This window comes from Ictalurus punctatus, chromosome 3 (assembly GCF_001660625.3).
Source record: "Ictalurus punctatus breed USDA103 chromosome 3, Coco_2.0, whole genome shotgun sequence".
Lineage (NCBI taxonomy): Eukaryota > Metazoa > Chordata > Actinopteri > Siluriformes > Ictaluridae > Ictalurus > Ictalurus punctatus.
This window is the reverse complement of record NC_030418.2, coordinates 31,734,445-31,753,232: the sequence shown is the minus strand read 5'-3', so window position 1 is coordinate 31,753,232 and position 18,788 is coordinate 31,734,445. Positions and strand designations below refer to the sequence as shown.

The 18,788-nt window shown below is 38.5% G+C and overlaps 1 protein-coding gene across 1 annotated transcript in view; it reads right to left on the bottom strand.

Moving 5' to 3' along the window:
- The window catches only part of smad1 (SMAD family member 1), a 31,345-nt gene extending 23,412 nt beyond the window's left edge, over positions 1-7,933 (bottom strand). The window contains exon 1 of the mRNA XM_017464841.3: positions 7,802-7,933. The gene's annotated coding sequence lies outside the window, so the exon portion shown is untranslated. The remainder of the gene's footprint in view (positions 1-7,801) is intronic.
- Positions 7,934-18,788: the final 10,855 nt, after the last annotated feature.

Here is an 18,788-nt window from a genome sequence, read left to right as displayed (position 1 = left end):
CAATACACTTTTCTGAGCTATCCTAGATCGTTTTTCATTCTTTTCAATGTTAAATCATTTCTTCTAGATAAATTAAATAAAAGTGTAATCGTTGTCACGGGATTAAAAATAAATATATAACTCTACTGGCAGTTTCTTAGCATTTAACTTCCAAATATGTGTATTTCACATATCATATGATAATTTTGTCAAAAACATAAAAAAAAAAAAAAATTAAGGTCCATTTTGAATCAAGTCCATTTTGATACGAGTAAACAAACCTTTCAGGCTCTTTGTGCCTTCCAGACTGACGGAAAGTGAAGAAACTCCATCGCCAGTTAGTTATTCATATTCTGAACATGACTACGTGGAACAAATTTCCCAACACCTGAAAAATTCCCCACAGCTGTGCTGTTACAGTGCTGCCTGACACACGTTTATCTAAAGCAGGCTTTCTCTCAAGGTCTAAAAACCCACTGGAGATCTGAACAAACATCAGTCCAGGTGTTATTCTGGAGAAAACCTCACTGGTGTGTGATGAAAAACTCCGAAAACACTCTTTTCTAGCCCAAACACATCTCCGAGCTCTTACCCACACGCAGCAGGTGGGCTGTGCTCACGGACGCTGCGTCGTCTTTTTACGTGTCCTTCACCAGCTGTCCTTCAACGTGACTGAGCTTAACATCTGGCCTGCACGACTGACACGTTTTTTCGGTCCAAGCGTTTTGACCTTCGTTCAATCCGAACTTGGGGATCCATATTATCTGACCGCTGGTGTGACCGCATCTTGACTCGAGAGGTCGATACATTAAATATTGACTCTATGCCAGTCTGGGCAGGTCAAAATATATACGGAGGTTGTATAACTTCTAACAGAGAGGGTACTGAAGGCAGGCGTGCGGTCATCAGGAGCATCAATTTGGATATAATCGGGTACGTTGGACCAAATGTGGTCAAAAATAAATCAAATCTAGTATTATTGTAATCTTTATTTTTTTTAAGCATACCTTACCATTCCTTTAGAGGCACTGTAGAGGCGTTACAGTCACTGAAAGCTAATTTGGCTATTTGAATGATGTTGAGTTTTTCTCCAATGTCACATGCAACCAATGAAAATTAGGTGCAAGAGAAATTCATATTATCTAAGTAAACCTCAACACCCTGAAGTTGTTTTTATTCCTCTTACACCACATTAATGTGTACTTTTTATCCATTTATAGTTAAATGTTATGGAATATCTGCAAAAGGAGTTCCTGTTATAACTTACGTTACAGCAGCTAGAAACACTCCCGCATCTCTTTTTCCTCTGTCTTAAAGAGCGTAAACTCCTCTGTCCTGAAGACTTTCCTGTCCTGGAAAACTGGGGCGGGAAAAACGACGACGACCTGACCTCTGACACGGAAAAGAAAGTTCAATGGAAAAAGGAACAGTCATTCAAAATGGAATTCCAGGTCAGGAATAGAGCTGTGCCATATCGTATCGTCCGTGATATACCGATACAATTCCTCGCCGATAAGAATTTGTCATCCGGCGATATTGACGATATAGTTGATGACGTGTTTACGTGCCACAACGTGGGCATCTCACACGTAGGACGAGAACGAGCATGTCGGAAGGCGGCGTTCCAACCAGGAAGAAGAATTAATCCCCGCAAAAAAGGGACTTCCTTCATAATATGGAAGTGGTTCGGATACAGAAGATCAGATGTGAATCAAAAGTCTGTGATTTGTAAAGTGTGTCAAAAACCCGTAAAAAACGCTGACCACTGTACGCTGACGTGACTTGTGGGCGAAAAGATAGTGTCGAATGTTACTACTTTGATATCGTCATTTATATCGTTACTGCAAAAAAATACCGTGAAATATCGTGATATATTTTTACGTCTATATATCGCCCATCCCTAGCCAGGAACTCGGCTTGCCCGAGGTCTCGGACATAAACACACCTGAATCACAATAACACGACGGCATACAGTGTGCATCATTTTCTACTTAAAACTCGATTTTACTCGCTATGTAGCTTGTGAAGACGTGTTTTAACAGCTTTGTAGGTTTCGATTTGTAACATGATTCTGTTGATTTCAGCTCAGCTCAGCTTTTACTAACGCAATCAGTCCATAGTGACAGATCATTGTCCTGAGCAAAGATGAACAAGATTAGCTGACCTCGCTTATATGTCACTTCACATCACTGATCATGCAGAAATAATGCAGATGTACCTAGAACTTCTTAATATGTTTAGCGATTTCAGAGACTAGCCATGCAGACATGAGCTTGCTTTGGGCATCCAGGTTTAAATCTGAACCTTGGACAGTCCCTCTGGGATTTCACGATCGTAGAAATGAACGCGAAATCATGGGAACTCCAGACTATTCCGAGGAGCTTGAAATGATTCAAAACGCCCGCAGGTTCGGGCCGAGGCGCGTCGTCTGACGTCGTCAAAACGCGCGTTCGGCATAAGCCCTCTTCGGTTCCTGTGCGTCGAACATGAGTACAGCTAAAAGGTCTCACTTAGCGACAAACATCACTACAAAAGATCGTACGGGACAATTTTGTGCGATTGCGATTTCGCCGATTCAAGTAGCTTTCCGCAAAAAAGCACAAAACACTCCACGAGTTCGAGCCGTTTTTGTCCGCAACGATCACAAAAAAAAAAAAAAAAACTCTGTGAAATCCTGTACGGACTGTCTGGAAAATCAACTTTTTCATATTTTCATTGTGAAATAACAAAAACGTTTATTACTAGGCGTCGGCTTACGTGGAGAGTCCCGACGTACTGTTTCCGGAGTCCCCGTGAATGAGCCGTTGCTATAGAAACGATAAGGTATCAGGTTAACGAACGCACTGATAGAAACCTGTGATTCGGATTACAGCAGGAACTTCTATCAGTGCTGCTGGTAGGGAAAATTAATCAACACCTTCTGACCAATCAGAATCGACAGACCACAGCGCTGTGGTTTAAATAGAGGTAGAACCTCTTTCCTGCTCTTGACTGATACGTAAATAACATGAAAATTACTGCGATATGATCATTTCTGGGCGTATTTCCAGGTATATCTCATTTGTCGTACTCCAAACACTGCTTTGCTCCTGATTACAGTGATGTATAAAGGATTATTATTTTTAGCCCACTACCTTTCGGTGATACTAATTTCCCCACTCGTTGTACCGTTTGAGCATTTATCCTCATTAAATGTAATAAAATCAGTCGTTTAAAATAAATACATGCGCTAAAATATTCTTGGACCTTTTTTCTTTGTTTCCTTTTAAACGGTTTTAATCGTTGCATGTATTTTGCCGATGAGTTATCCGCCGCCAGTTTTTATACTATAGTTATATTTTAGACTAGAAAAATAAGCGAGTTGTGAAAAAAACACGAAATAAAATCCCTTACAGATATTAGTCACATTAATCCCCCGCTGTGACCCTGCCAGTATAAACGATCCTCCTGTTAGCAATAACGTCAACATTATGCAGCAGAGAACGGTCCTTCGATATTATTGGGCCGTTTTAATGCTCGTAATCCATTTAAGATGCAGTAATGTGGTGGTTTTATAGTAGGAATTTGAAAAAAAAAGAAGAAGAAGGAAAAAAAAAACGAAGACAATTTATACGCGTAACGAGCGAACCCTGATGGGACAATTGATACAGAATGATATATCTGCCACCGAGCAAGCCTCCAGTTGAAGAATCGCCCAAATGAACTGAAATGGCGTTCTCGGATGCCATAAAAGCCCGATAATCGCGGCCAAAAGCTCTCGGAGCCTGAGTGCATGTAAATATTAGCAGTGCGCAGAAACCCAGGCTAATGTGGCACCCATCACACGCCTCCGCCGAGCCCGACCCCCTGCATCATCTCCATGTATCATTTTGCGCCGCTTCAGTGCCGTTAATCAATTTAGGAGGCAGTAATGATGCTCTCTCGGCCCTCTCCTGGGACTTGGCATTATGAAGAACGTACATTATTTATCAAAGCCTGGAACCCGGGGCCTCCATTAGGCCTGGACTGAGATGTACAAAAAAAAAAAGAAGGGTGGAGGGGAAGTAGAGCGGAGATGGACAACCGGTACATAGACGGAGTAACGGGCATTGGCTTACACATCAACTTCTCAGTGAATTTATTCTCATGATCGTGTGGAATGAAGAGCGCCGCAGATCGAGGAGCTCTGAGCCAGGACATGCCTGACGTTCCTAATACGCCTTACGCCTGTGCACACATGGAGGGCAAATGTTTGGGACGGTAAATTAACACACGTCACCTGTGGTATGCAGTCAGTGAGAGAGAGAGAGAGAGAAAGAGAGAGAGAGAGAGGGAGAGAGAGAGAGAAATGGGGAGGGGCGCTTGGGAGGTGAGAACAAGACACAGAGGATCTTCCAAAAGGGCCGCCAAAAAAGTCTGAAGTGGAAGGCAATATGACCAAGATAGCATATCACGATACGCTATATAATATAATAACGACGTTATGATATCGTTTTAAATAATCGTTTATTTCCGTAAATATTCAAAATAACAAATTCTTTTGTAGACATAAAATAAAGTTTTAAATAAACAGTTCTGAAACACTTCTGTATTGTTAGGAAACTGTTTGCTGAGCTATACATCAGGATGCATATCCACGTTGTAGGAACTGTGATGCGATGTTTTTGTTCGATCTTTCGATGTTACGGAGAGGGCTGGGAGCGCTGTACACCTCTATACGCTACGTGTTTACTGACGAATAAAGTACTCGTGCGCACAGATCGATAGGGTACGAGGTTTCATTTCTTTCGCTCGGGTATTTCGTTTTACATTACATTCCCCTGAAGTCGTGGAAAGTTTCACACCGAAAATATTAGAGGACACTGTACTTAAAGATAAAATTAAAATAAGAAAACGTATCGGTTTTGAACAGAAGATTATGATGAGAAGACTAGGGATATGTGTTTTAAAATAATATATGAATTAGGAATAGAAAACTGGCTCAAATATATACACAAAAAAAAAGAAAGCTTGTTCTGTGCGTGTTTTAATGTTTTATATTGTAAAACATTTCTTGTAAATTATTTGATTATTATTAGTAGTAGTAGCATCTTAATTTGTATATTATTAGTATTGTTATTATTATTATTAATAGTAGTAGTAGTAATATTTTGATATGTATACTATTACTATGATTATTATTAGTGGTAGTATATTACTTAGTATATTAGTAGTAGTAATATATTGATTAGTATATTATTATTATTATTATTAGCAGTACTAGTAATATATTAATTAGCATATTATTATTATTATTATTATTATTATTAGCAGTAGTAGTGGTAATATATTAATTACCATATTATTATTAGTAGTAGTAGCAGTAGTAATATATTAATTACATTATTATTATTATTATTATTATTATTATTATTAGCAGTAGTAGTGGTAATATATTAATTAGTATATTGTTATTAGTAGTAGTAGTAATATATTAATTAGTATATTATTAGTAGTAGTAGTAGTAGTAGCAGTAGTAATATATTAATTACATTATTATTATTATTATTATTATTATTATTAGCAGTAGTAGTGGTAATATATTAATTAGTATATTGTTATTAGTAGTAGTAGTAATATATTAATTAGTATATTATTAGTAGTAGTAGTAGTAGTAGCAGTAGTAATATATTACTTAGTATATTATTATTATTATTAGTCGTAGTAGTATTAGTAGTAGTAGTAACTGTAGTAATAATATATTAATTAGTATATTATTATTATTATTATTATTATTAGTCGCAGTAGTATTAGTAGTAGTAGTTGTTGGGGTCTTGTTTCACAATACATGATGTTTATTTTGGCATTTTGTTGCGAGCAAAACAGTAAACTAAAAGAAGTTGTTATATGTAGGGGTGTTTCATGATACGGCAGAAATCTCATATCACACTATGAAAGAAGACTTCTTTATGATACGCGATATGTATCACGATACCAAGATACGTTTTCATTTTGTTTTTTGGGAGTTAAAATGAGTTAACGTTATAAATGTTACTTACATGCCAAGGATGTTGTCAGGAGCTAATGCCAAAATGTTATATTTATAGTTTCCACCAAAATATTAGGAGTTTTAGACAGACATGTTCGATTCAGATTTTTGTTTACGAAATGACATACGTGCCGAGGAACTGAAGAGAAAATACAAAAATGATATCTTAAAGAGCAGTTATCTAGTTACACCTCATGATATTGACGATCGACCTCATGATATCGACGATATTTACAAAAATGTATCGCGATGGTAAGACGTCATGATCAATATCACGTGACGTATCAAACACTGGCTGTAAGTAGCTATAAGTAGCTAACGAGTTAACTAATGGTATTAAAAGCACTGATGATCTCCAGTATACGCTCAGAAAAGTGTATTGTAAACGATTATATATATACATATATATATATATATATATATACATATATATATATATATACATATATATATATACATATACATATATATATATATATATATACATATATATATATATATATATATTACAAATGTACAGCCGATCTCTTGTCTATGTATAAAGTTTGCAAAAAATTTCTTAGCAGATACTATGAATCATTTTCTCTCCCTTCCATTAGCGAGAGATGAATAATGCAACGAGCACACGTGCGGTCACGTGATCGCCAAGCACGCGTCTTAAACGTTTCGTAGCTGTTCGTTATCAATTCCGACCAGCCTCATCGATACGTTCCGACATTCCTGATGTTTATCACTGGGGTTATTATTTATTGATTCCATTGGATAAGGACATCACGGTGATCAGTAAACGCTTCTTAAATTCCACACGTCACAAAACAACAAGAAAACACAGAAATTTTTGATTCCAAGAATAACGAAGCAGCTTTCTTTTTGACCTTGTGAGCTGCGACATAAACATCACGCATGCCCTGAACCGCCTTGTGACACTACCATATACATCTCTCTCACACACACACACACAAAACAAAACAAAAAAAACACTGTCGTTTAAAGAAATCGTGCGGTGGAAAATGATTAAGAATCACTTAAGAGATAGTCGTGGAGTTATGACGAGCCATCAAAGCTGACTCTTCTATACAAAATCAGACAGACAACTGAAGCGGTTTAGCACCAAACTAAAGCAGACTAAATCATGGACAAGGACGAATTCCTGTCCTCTGAGTAATCTGATATGTCATCTTCACTGATGTCAGGAACACGGGCTTCGGTCTATCAGCTCCTGCATCCATGCTGCAATGATGCCTTAATCACTGACAAGTGTATAATAACCATAATGGAGGAAACACACACACACACACACACACACACACACACACACACACACAAGAAATCAACATTCACAGCATGTATGGGTTATAACACAGGGTCAGAAAGACCTATAAAGACAAATGTGAAGTTCTCATGACATGCACTGAGTGAAAGAATATAAAGTGACACCAGCAGCATAATGAAAACTATATTAGGAATAAAAGTGCACACTTAATCCTGGCATTGCAGAGAGAAGTGGAAAAATTAGTTTATGCATGAAAAACAGTGCAAGGACTTAGAACATCTTCATTTACATCACATCATCATCATCATCATCATCATCTCAGTCTATTCTCCTCTCCAGACTTCCATCACTTCTCAACCTCCAACTTCTAACACTACTACACTACTACACGTACAGCCTATGAATAGCACCTTCTTTTAAAAAAAATCCATTTTAACGTCTAAACTCGTAAACTAAGTCCTCATGTCGTTCTTATTCGCGCGTTCGCGACAAAACACTCAGTAGTTGTTGTGTTTTTGGAAGAAAAATAAAGTTTACTGTACCTCCTCTGCGCCTCCTCCCTGAGCACGAAGCGTTCACTCGAGCCGACCGGATCTGCTTTCGCCTGGCGTCAGGGTGTCGCGGGCCGCCTCACTCCTCCGCGTAGGCACCGTGTATCACTGCGCGAGAGAAAGTTAGAGCCGGGCAGAAAGGGGAGCGATTCCTGCATTATTTATTCATGTTTTTATTTATTTGTTTAAAAAAATATATATATTTATGAAGTTAAATTATCGAACCATTTGGATGTATTATTATTATTATTATTATTATTACTATTATTATTATTATTTTATTTTTTATTTTTATATTTGTTATTATTAGTAGTAGTATTATAGTTATTATTATTATTATTGTTGTTGTTGTAGTTGTTTTTGTTATTATTATTAATATTATTATTATTGTTGTTGTTATTATTATGGTTATTTTTGTTATTACTATTAATAATAATAATAATAATAATAATAATAATAATAATAATAATAATAATAATAATAATAATAATTGTATTTATTTAGCACCTTTCAGAGAAATAAATATATATAAAAATACAAAATTTATATAGAAAGTATATAAGGATAAAGCAAATAAAAGTACATTAATAAATGTGTAATATTATAATATGATTTAATAATATAATATCTATTATCTTTTTTTTTAATTCTACCATTCTAATGCACACTTTAAATTACTACATCATAGCACATCATCAATTATTTTAACATTTTCATACGTTTTTTTTTTTCTGTTTATATATAATCCTAAATCTTTGGAAGTCTTTGGAAATAAACACTCTATGGGTATGATGATTAGCATATCATATATCAAAATACTGTAAAAGTCACTGTGAGGCTTTTATATTTCATTATGTGTTTATTAATGTCTAGTCTGATACATAACCCTACATATTTGTTGTCTTGCATCGTATGATTGTAAAAATGATATAGTCTCTATATAATATATAGTATGTAATAGTGAAAGGACACTGTAGGGTTATGATGAATAGATGGATGAATTATAAACATGAAAACAACACATATGATGAACACGATCTGGAAGGTTAGTGCATTGAAAATGAAAAGGCAGCAGAAGATGATCTCTCTGGTTCATTATTTATTCTGTATCTGCCAAAGTGAGAAGATGGGAAGCAGTGAGAAGAAAAATGCACACCCATGGCTTGATAAGGTGTTGTTGTTGTTGTTGTTGTTGTTGTTTTGCAATGCATAATCTATGCAATATACATGTACTGTACATATGTAGCTCCAAAACAAATAGAACTGTTATCAATGTCTAATCTGTTGTAAAATGCAATAGATGTACTTAATATGATTGTCTTTAATAATATACAGTCATGGGAAAGTTCACATTCTGCATGTGACACTGTGTAATGCACTGTAAACAGTTATTTCCTATGACCTTTTTTTCCATATTATGGTGAGATATAATAGGTTTAAGTTTGTAAGTTGATCAATAGAGTTCATTTTTCTTATCAGCAAAGCTTTATTAATTTAAACTGCTGTTATATAGTTTGAAATCCCGATCCAAATGAGCGCTGGTGGAACTATACCATTCAAGATTCACCGGCGGAGGGATACACGAGAAAGGCAGGGGCGCTGCGAGGGCGGGGAACGTCACGCGGTTGGCGACAGCAAGTCTGAGGCTCCGTCCAGAAGCCCGCATCCTAGCGCACTAAAGAGTGTGTAAGGATAGTGCGCTACACCGCTGCAGGTTCCAGCAGTGAGGACTCGAGGGGTCCGGCTTTAGCGCACTGTTTAGTAGGATAGTATGCGGTTTGGGACGAGGGCCGAGTCTGTAATGTGAATGTGAAATCTGGGAAAACACTGCGAGTTGGAAGAGTGTGTGTGTGTGTGTGTGTGTGTGTGTGTGAGAGAGAGAGAGAGAGAGAGAGGGAGGGAGAGAGTAGCAGCGAGAAAGATTCATTAATCATTCTGTCTAGAGATCCACATCAGCAAAAACACTTCTTTAATAAATTCTGTAAAATTCTGCAATTAAAAGAAAAAGAAGAATAAATGATGATGAGGATGATGATTGGTCCAAGCACATAGAGTTGGGAACATCTTCTTCTTCTTCTTCTTCTTCTTCTTCTTCTTCTTCTTCTTCTTTTTGTTGTTGTTGTTGTTGTTATTATTATTATTATTATTATTATTATTATTATTATTATTACCCTGTGCAGGGTGTACCCCGCTTTGTGCCCTGCTCCCTGGGATAGGTTCCAGGTTTCCCCATGACCCTGAAGGAAGGATAAGTGGTATAGAAGATGGATGGATGGAATATTATTATTATTATTATTATTATTATTATTATTATTATTATTATTGGTCCAAGTACATAGAGCTGGGAACCTTCTTCTTCTTCTTGTTATTGTTATTGTTGTTGTTGATATTATTGTTATTATTATTATTATTATCTTCTGTTGCATGAAAACAAGCTGCTACCCACTAGTCCCTTATTTGCATGTCATGTATAGACACGCCCCAAGTTACCCTCATGTACATTCATTCATCTTCAATAACTGCTTTATCCGGGTCAGGGTCAGACTGGACCCGGAGCTTAATCCCAGGAACACTGGGTGGGAGAATTTACCACAGATAGATTAGGGATGCTAGTCCATCGCAGGACAACATTATAATATCACACACATCACATCACACACACACACACACACACATAGGGGCAATTTAGAATAACATACAATCTGTCTGTATGTTTTTGGGAGGAGACAAGAGAACCCAGAGGAAACCTATGTAGACACAATGTAGACAGTAACCTGAGCCTGGACCCCGGAGCTGTGAGACAGCGCCGTGCCACCATGAGTACATTTAAATGATTTTGAAACACACCTTAATTTCTTGTCAGCGTCTTCTGTTTAAATGCCTGTCACTGCTTAAGGGAGGAGAAGTCTCTGAAAGAACTCTCACTTTTTTTTTTTTTCCCACTGAGAAGTCACTGATCGTACCCTAAAACACACTAGCGCTTCCAAAACGCTGGAAAGATAGTTTTATAGTGTATTCTAAGGAATTCACAAACATATGTTTCCTTATAATGCAATCCGGTAATACCAGTCTACCGTCACACCCCTCTTTCAGACCCTGGCAACACCGCTTTCGTTTTGTGCCATCTGGGATTTTTGGCGATGTGTCAGAGTTTTCAGTAATGCCAAACATGGCGGCCGAGCATCAGGCAGCTCGCATTACACAGCACAGCACAGCGCCAACAATCCCGGCTAGAAATAATATCTAGAGTAATTTTTAAATGCTGTCTCCAAGGCCTTTTTTTAAATTCAGGCCACATTTGCACTACAGTGGTTCAGACAGCCTCTTGCTTTCAGTGGTGAGCATGGGATATAGCCTAATTAAAATAGATACCAGAATTCCTGAATGGAAATGCTGAATTCATCCCTTATTGTTTAACGTACTGAAATGATCCATCCTTAAATATGTTGCATGAAATAATCAGAGAAATATTCACAAGCTCACAAAACAGCCGCGTTTCTATAGTGACCGCTCATACATAGAGATTGAGTCGCTTAATGAGTCTCCAATGTTAACTAGTCTCTAACTTATTCATTTCAAGAAGCTCAAGAACGAGGAGAAAAAAGGAAATAACTTTTTATGTAGACGTTCCACCATATTAAAAGTAACTATAAATGGATAAAAAAAGTATGACGTGTTCTTTAATAAATAAAACATTTTCGAGGCAAATAATTGTTGTCCTATAAGAGGAATAAAACACTTCAGGATTGTCATATCACCAGTTAGGATACATAGACGTCATGTTCCATGTCAAATTGGAAATGTTTCTGCTTTGTGGGCGTGGCTAAGGAAAGAATTGTCGTTTGGAATTTCTAAACAGCTACCCACAGCTAACTTATATATATATATATATATATATATATATATATATATATATATATATATATATATATATATATATATACAATTTATACAATTGGGATCCGATTGATCCCCATTGGATGATTGAGCTGTCATATATATATATATATATATATATATATATATATATATATATATATATATATATATATATATGTCTAACGGCTCAATCATCCAATGGGGATCAATAAAATCCATCCATCCATCCATCTATCTATCTATCTATCTATCTATCTATCAGATATTAAGCACAATGATATTCTCTTTGACTCATGGACAGCTGTGACACTGCTGTGATTAAAACAGTTGTGCCCCGTCTTGCTGTGCTTTCCACTTGGTGTGTGTACGACTAAAGCTGGCCACTGAATGATTCAGATATGACACAACTGGCATGTGATAATTATTGTGTATGTCTTATTAATGACCGAGTGAGAAGCACACCGTCACTGTGTAATCCATACGTGTGGTGCGGAGTTAGTGTAGAGATTACGACACTGTGGTTTCGTCTCTTTGATTCAATAACAGTTTGAATGATTGTCTCGAACTGACAATGTGTTATTAGGACACGGGGGGCGTGTAAGACGAGCCTCGCTCTGAGACCCGACAGCCGTTCCCAAACACGCAGTTGGCTTTCCCACCCCAGCGGGTGAGGAGGGTGGTCTGTCCCTCTGCATGGAGGAGGTGTGTGATGTGGTTTTGAGCAGCAGGTGACTGGAACAGCTGCCATGTTCCCTTAAGGACAGGGCTACACTGTGAAATACTCCACACCTAGTAAGCGTATAGAAGTTTGATATGTATTTAAGTAGAATCTTTCCAACTTTCCCTTGATGTTTTAGGAAAAACATCAACAACAGAGTGGCGTGATGGAACCTGATGCAAAGGAAAGTCACTGTTATCACCGTGGAGTTGATTTCTTTCTAATAAAAGCACATCCCAGAATAATTTATTCCTTCGTTTACCAACTGGCAATGTTTATATATTTTTTTAATTACTAAAAAATGGCATATCGAACTTTCATTTAATGTTGTGGAAATTACTTCATAATAAAGAGTAAGACAACTGATATGATGTAAATCATTACATATTCATCTACATATTCCTACATAAAAGTTGTAGTATTTTTATTTTTATTTGTTTATTTATATTAATTAGGCCATGTGTCCATTTTGCTTCTGTCAGTTATTTTATTTATTTATTTAATTACGGGATCAATCGTATTATTAGATCTAAATACATTCATTTCTTAGGGGGGAGGGCTCTAGGGGGGTGATTTGGGGGAGAAATCCCGCCTTAAAAGTCACAGTTTTCATTTTTTCTGGTAAATGGATTTAGGAAATAACTGAGGTTTGGAAAGAAGGACAACGCAGGCAGCTACACCTTCTTGCTGTAAATCCCCATCTCTCGCTTTCTCCACAAGTGATAGTTTCCACAAGATGGGACTTTCCATCAAATAAACCAAACGCAAGCACTTCTCCTGCTGAATTCATACTAAGCGTTTTCCTGCATAACTCGGAAATCAACTTCAAGACGGTCTTGTATCCCTTGCGTATCCTCCGAGGACTTTCAGGTCACACTTCAAGATCGCAGTTTCTCAACTACAGCTATGACCGGACCAAGAGACATCGTCTCAGAACTCAGACTCGCACTCAGTTTAACATGGGGTTCCTTATTGAGCTGGATGTTCAATGCGAAGCAGAATCAGTCAGGAACTCCTGGCCAAGTTCTCAGAGTTTATGAGGAAGACCTTACCCAAAGCGCCACCTTCTTTCCAGTTGACATGTAACTCTACTAGTAACCTTGCTCACCTACCACCGCTACGTCTTCTTCCTACTATTCAACAACTCTTACCCAAGTGTTTTTAGAGTGGAGCACGGATGTTCAGTGCAAAGCAGAAGCCGTCCAGATGTTCTCACAGTTCTACTCCCAATACACATCCACAATGAGTCTTTGTGGCATTTAGTTCAGGGCTTGGTCTGCACTTGCAAAGTATCCTCTGTATTACCTCTAATCCATAACCTTAATAGTGTGAGTACGCCATATAACAAAAACTCCCTGATGTTCTGATGTCTTGGCACTTGAGCCATAGCAACTGATCTGACATCTCAGATAAAAATCGAAGGAAATATATTACACGTCCAAAATTATAGTTGAAATCAGATGTTCGGTTATATCAAACTTCTTACCATTGTTTTCTGCTGGTGATTTGGGGAAAAACAAGTAACATCTGCTTTTATTTCTCACATCTGGACAACTCTTTATCTCTTTAACAGTCCTGATGCTGTGTGAAGAAGAAGAAGAAGAAGAAGAAGAAGAAGAAGAAGAAGAAGAAGAAGAAACATATTACTCACACTTAATTTCTCCGCTTTAGAGTTTAATATAATGGCTAATGATTTTTTATTTTATCATTTGTTTTTGAAGTTAGTCGTTTTTGTTGTTGTTGTTGTTGTTTTAATCATGCAAATTGATTCAGAATGTAACGTTTAAAGTAAATAAAATGTACTAATTGACTTACTTGCCCATGTACCTTTTCTGCTGTAGGAGACAGAGTTTTATTTATGGCACGACAGGTTTATGTTTCAAATTAACTCGAAGACCTGACCAGCCCCCCCCCAACACACGCACACACCCATTTACACATACACATACACATATACAGTACACACACACACACACACACACACACACACACCCATTTCTGACATTTATTATCCTGCTTGTAACACTAGTAAGATGATGTCAGGTTCTCTAAGGCCATTTGCTGAAGCCGTTAATGGATTATTAACAGACTTTGTGAGACCTAAAAGACAAATGTGCAAAGAAAGGAGCTGGATGTGGCTTGAAACATGGACAATATGACACGAATAATTAACCGAGACATTACATTCATTGTAAGTAAATCAGAATTAGCCAATAAAACTGATGTGAATTGGTGAGGCTCGATACGGTACTGTAAAACCTGCCACTAATGATTGTTCAAAGCGTTAAATAACATACGATACCAGCTAGAATAAGCTAGTATAGAACTGGGTAGATATAGAAGGTATATCTAGATTCATCTCTAGCTAAAACTCATATCCAGTAATAAAATGACATCGTCGCAAAACATTTATCGAAATCAGTGCGTGGACTGAAGTCATGATGATTTACTGAGCATCTCACAGATGTTCCTCTAACACAACACAGTGAGGTCATTTCTCATGAGATGAGAGAGTGTGTGTGTGTGTTTGAGAGAGAGAGAAAGAGAGAGAAAGAGAGAGAGAGAGCGAGAGAGAGAAAGAGTGGGGGAGGTATCCATCTGGAGATATTGTAAGTGATAGAACACTGACATCACCCTTTTCCTGTAGAGTAATAGAAACACAGTTTAAATAAAGGCAAGTTTCCCATGTCTGATGTGTTTTCTTACAAAGAAAGACATTAGATCACTACTTATAAATAAACCATTGCATTACTACATAAGAACAGACAAAGCACACAGGTGTGTACTATTCCTGTCACAAAAGGACTTTTGGAGAAATGTGCTCAACGGAGACGAGTAATAAATTCTTACCTAAAAATAAGATGGATGAAAATGAAAGATAATGATCACAGGTGTCTATTAATACCTTATCATTTCCATAGTAACGTCTACTGCAATACACCGGGGGAATCCAGATTGAAATCATGTGTCGTTGTCGATATCGTCCCTGAGCTGATGTTTATTTAGGATTTAGGGAAGGAGTCTTCTGAGTCAGCGCTAGAGGTAATGTTTTATGAAACAGGAAAAAGTTCAGAATGGTGGAGTTTGTGGTTTCTGTTCATATTGTTGTTGTTTGTTGACTTGTATTTAAACAAAACGTGTATAAAGACGAGGTATTTGATGTTTTAGCTAATCGACTGCATAGTTTTTTTGAAGATAAAAGTTTTTTTTGAAATCGATGCATGCAAAACGTTCCAAAAAAGTTGGGACAGCGACAATTTAGGACTAATAGCGATGTGACAAATTGAAAGAAGAAGGTGATGTGAAACAGGTGAGGCAATCGTCTAATCATAGTATACAATAACGAGCGTCCAAAAAGGTCTAGTTCTTCAAGAGAAAGGATGGGTCGAGGTTTGGCAATCTGCCAACAGAGGATTTGGGGCATTTCACCTTCTACAGTGCACAATATAATCAAAAGATTCAAGGAATCCGGTCAAATCTGGGTGCGTAAAGGGCGAGGCCGAAAAACACTTCTGAATGCACGTGGTCTCTGATCCCTCAGACGTCATTGTCTTAAAAACCGTCATGAGCCTGTAACGGATATCCTGACATGGGTTCAGGAATACTTTGGTAAATCTTTGTCAGTTGACACCACTCGCCGCATCCACAGATACAAGTTAAGCACAAGTACAAGTACATCAACACTGTCCAGAAGCTCTGCCCACTTCTCTGGGCTCGGTCTCATCTGAGATGGACAGTAGCACAGTGGAATCGTGTTTTGTGGTCCGACGACTCGACATTTCAAATAGTTTTTGGACAAGTTCTCCGGGTCAAAGAGGAAAAGGACCATCCAAGCTGTTATCAGCGTCAGGTCCAAAAGCCAGCATCTGTCATGGCATGGGGGTGTGTCAGTGCTCATGGCATGGGTAACTTGCACATCTGTAAGGGCATCGTTAATGCAGAAAGATATGTACACATTTTGGAGCAGCATGCGCTGCTATCCAGAGCAGGACAAAACCAAACCCACATTCTGCCCGGATTACAAGCACATGGTTGCGTAAGCAGAGAGTGCAGGTGCTAGCATGGCCTGCTGCAGTCCTGACCTGTCTATGATTGAGAATGTGTGGTGCATTATGAAGCGCAACATAAGGCAACGAAAGGGAAAATTCCGCTTGCTAAACTTAACCAACTGGTGTCTTCACTCTGCGCCCAAACGCTTAATAAGTGATGTTACACAGGGGTAAACGAAAAGGTGATGTTACACAGGGGTAAACAGTAAACTGTCCCAACTTTTTTGGAGTGTGTTGCAGTCATCAGATTTGAAGTGAGTGTATATTTTCAAAAATAAATAAAATTCACAAAGTAAAACATCAAATGATGTGTTAATAATGTGTTTTTCAATATAGTACAATTTCAATTCCCTATACTGTCCCAACTCGGAATTGGGGTTGTATATATAGCTATATATAGGGGAGCCCAGTGGCTTAATGTTAGCACGTTTGCACCGCACCGCCAGGGCTTGCTGGTTCCATTCTCACCTCTGACCTGTGCGTGGAGTTTGCACGTTCTCTCCGTGCTCCGGGGGTTTCCTCCGGGTACTCCGGTTTCCTCCCCCAGCCCAAAAAACATGCGTTGTAGACTGATTGGTATTTCCAAATTGTCCGTAGCGTGTGAATGTCTGAGCGATTGCGCCCTGCGGTGGGTTGGCACCCCGTCCAGTGAGTGAATGAAATTTTTGATAATTTAATAAATAAAATAAAAATGATGATGATAAAAGGGTTTAAACCAAAGAACTGATCACAGGAAAAAGAATTCATGTCAATATTTTGTCCAAAAAAAAAGAAAAAAGAAAAAAGAAAAAAAGATTTCCCTTAGCACTGTGGAAAAGATATCAGTATGAAGAATGTAATCTCTGTGTCTTAGTTACTAGGACCTTACATGTCTTTGAGAAGGATAAGGTCTGAGAGGCATGATGTCACCATCAAACGCTCCATCGATCTTCCCTCTGCCATCGCAGAGACCGAAGTGCTCTAACTATAGCAACGGGGGTCGAAGGTCACGCAGTTAGCCCGGTAAACTGCCTTCATCGAACCGGCTGATTTCCGAGAGGGCTTGTGGGTATCAGGTTTACCCATCCTCCCCTCCCTCTCTCTCTCGCCCGCATGCTCCCTCGGTTTCTAGCGGAGGAGCACCATCGATCAGCGCCAATTAACCACGGCACTCTAAAGACACTGAGACAGACCCTCCTCGCTCACAGTCCCAGACTATCCACTGGCCTGTGATAAGCTTTCCCATGTGGGGTATGTGCATAGCATGATAACCAGCCAATGCTTTAGCATTATTTATTTATATCTTTATATCTATTAAAATAATCTGGTGCTGATTCACATCACAGGTTTAACAACAGGTCTGATCTGAGTGAACATAATGTATGCACAGTGTGTGTGTGTGTGTGTGTGGTTGTTGAACCTGTAGATAAATTCATAACTGCCGTTGCTTGTGTTACATGCAGTCCTGGGATCTCAGTAATGTAATGCAGCTGCAAACAAAATTACATCTTAAATGGACCGAGCAGAGACGAGCCATCTGTTCTATAAACATGAAAAAGTTCAATATGGATAATAAATGTGCTTCTTTAACATTAAACTGATGAGTAGAACAGGCACTAGGATTGAAGTGAAACCTCGTTAGCTATCTATTCGTTACCGTGGAGCCTGTAACCTGGAGCCTGTCCCAGGGAGCATCGGACACAAGGCGGAGTACACCCTGGACAGGACGCTGGTCCATCGCAGGGCACAATCACATACACACTCACACACCCATTCATACACTACAGACACTTTAGACATGCCAATCAGTCTACCATGCATGTCTTTGGACTGGGGGAGGAAACCGGAGTACCCGGAGGAAACCCCCGCAGCACGGGGAGAACATACAAACTCCACACACACAGGGCCACGGTGGGAATAGAACGCCCGACCCTGGAGGTGTGAGGCGAACGTGCTAAACACTAAGCCACCGTGCGCCCTTTCATAAGTATTTCTTTCTTTTTTTTTAACCTAGCGTACTAGGTTCAGGTTTTGTGGCAGTTGTATACAGTGTTTTACGATCAAAAAAGCCCTGTTTACACTAGTGTGTTTTCTAGTGTAACGCATAACTGTTGCCACGGTTACCCCTGTTGTCTACACTACGCCGACGTTTTCGACCCTCGGAAACAGAGACTTTCGGAAACGCCGAAGACCCCGTTTTAATTTGAAAACTCCGGGCTCGCGTTTCAGTGTAAACGGACCAAAACAAAGACTTTTGAAAACGAAGGCGTGGCTCCGCCTACGCTCGAACCCTGATTGGCTCTTCTGGATCGTTACGCATCCTTCTCTGATTTCTCAAGCCCGTACCGTATGA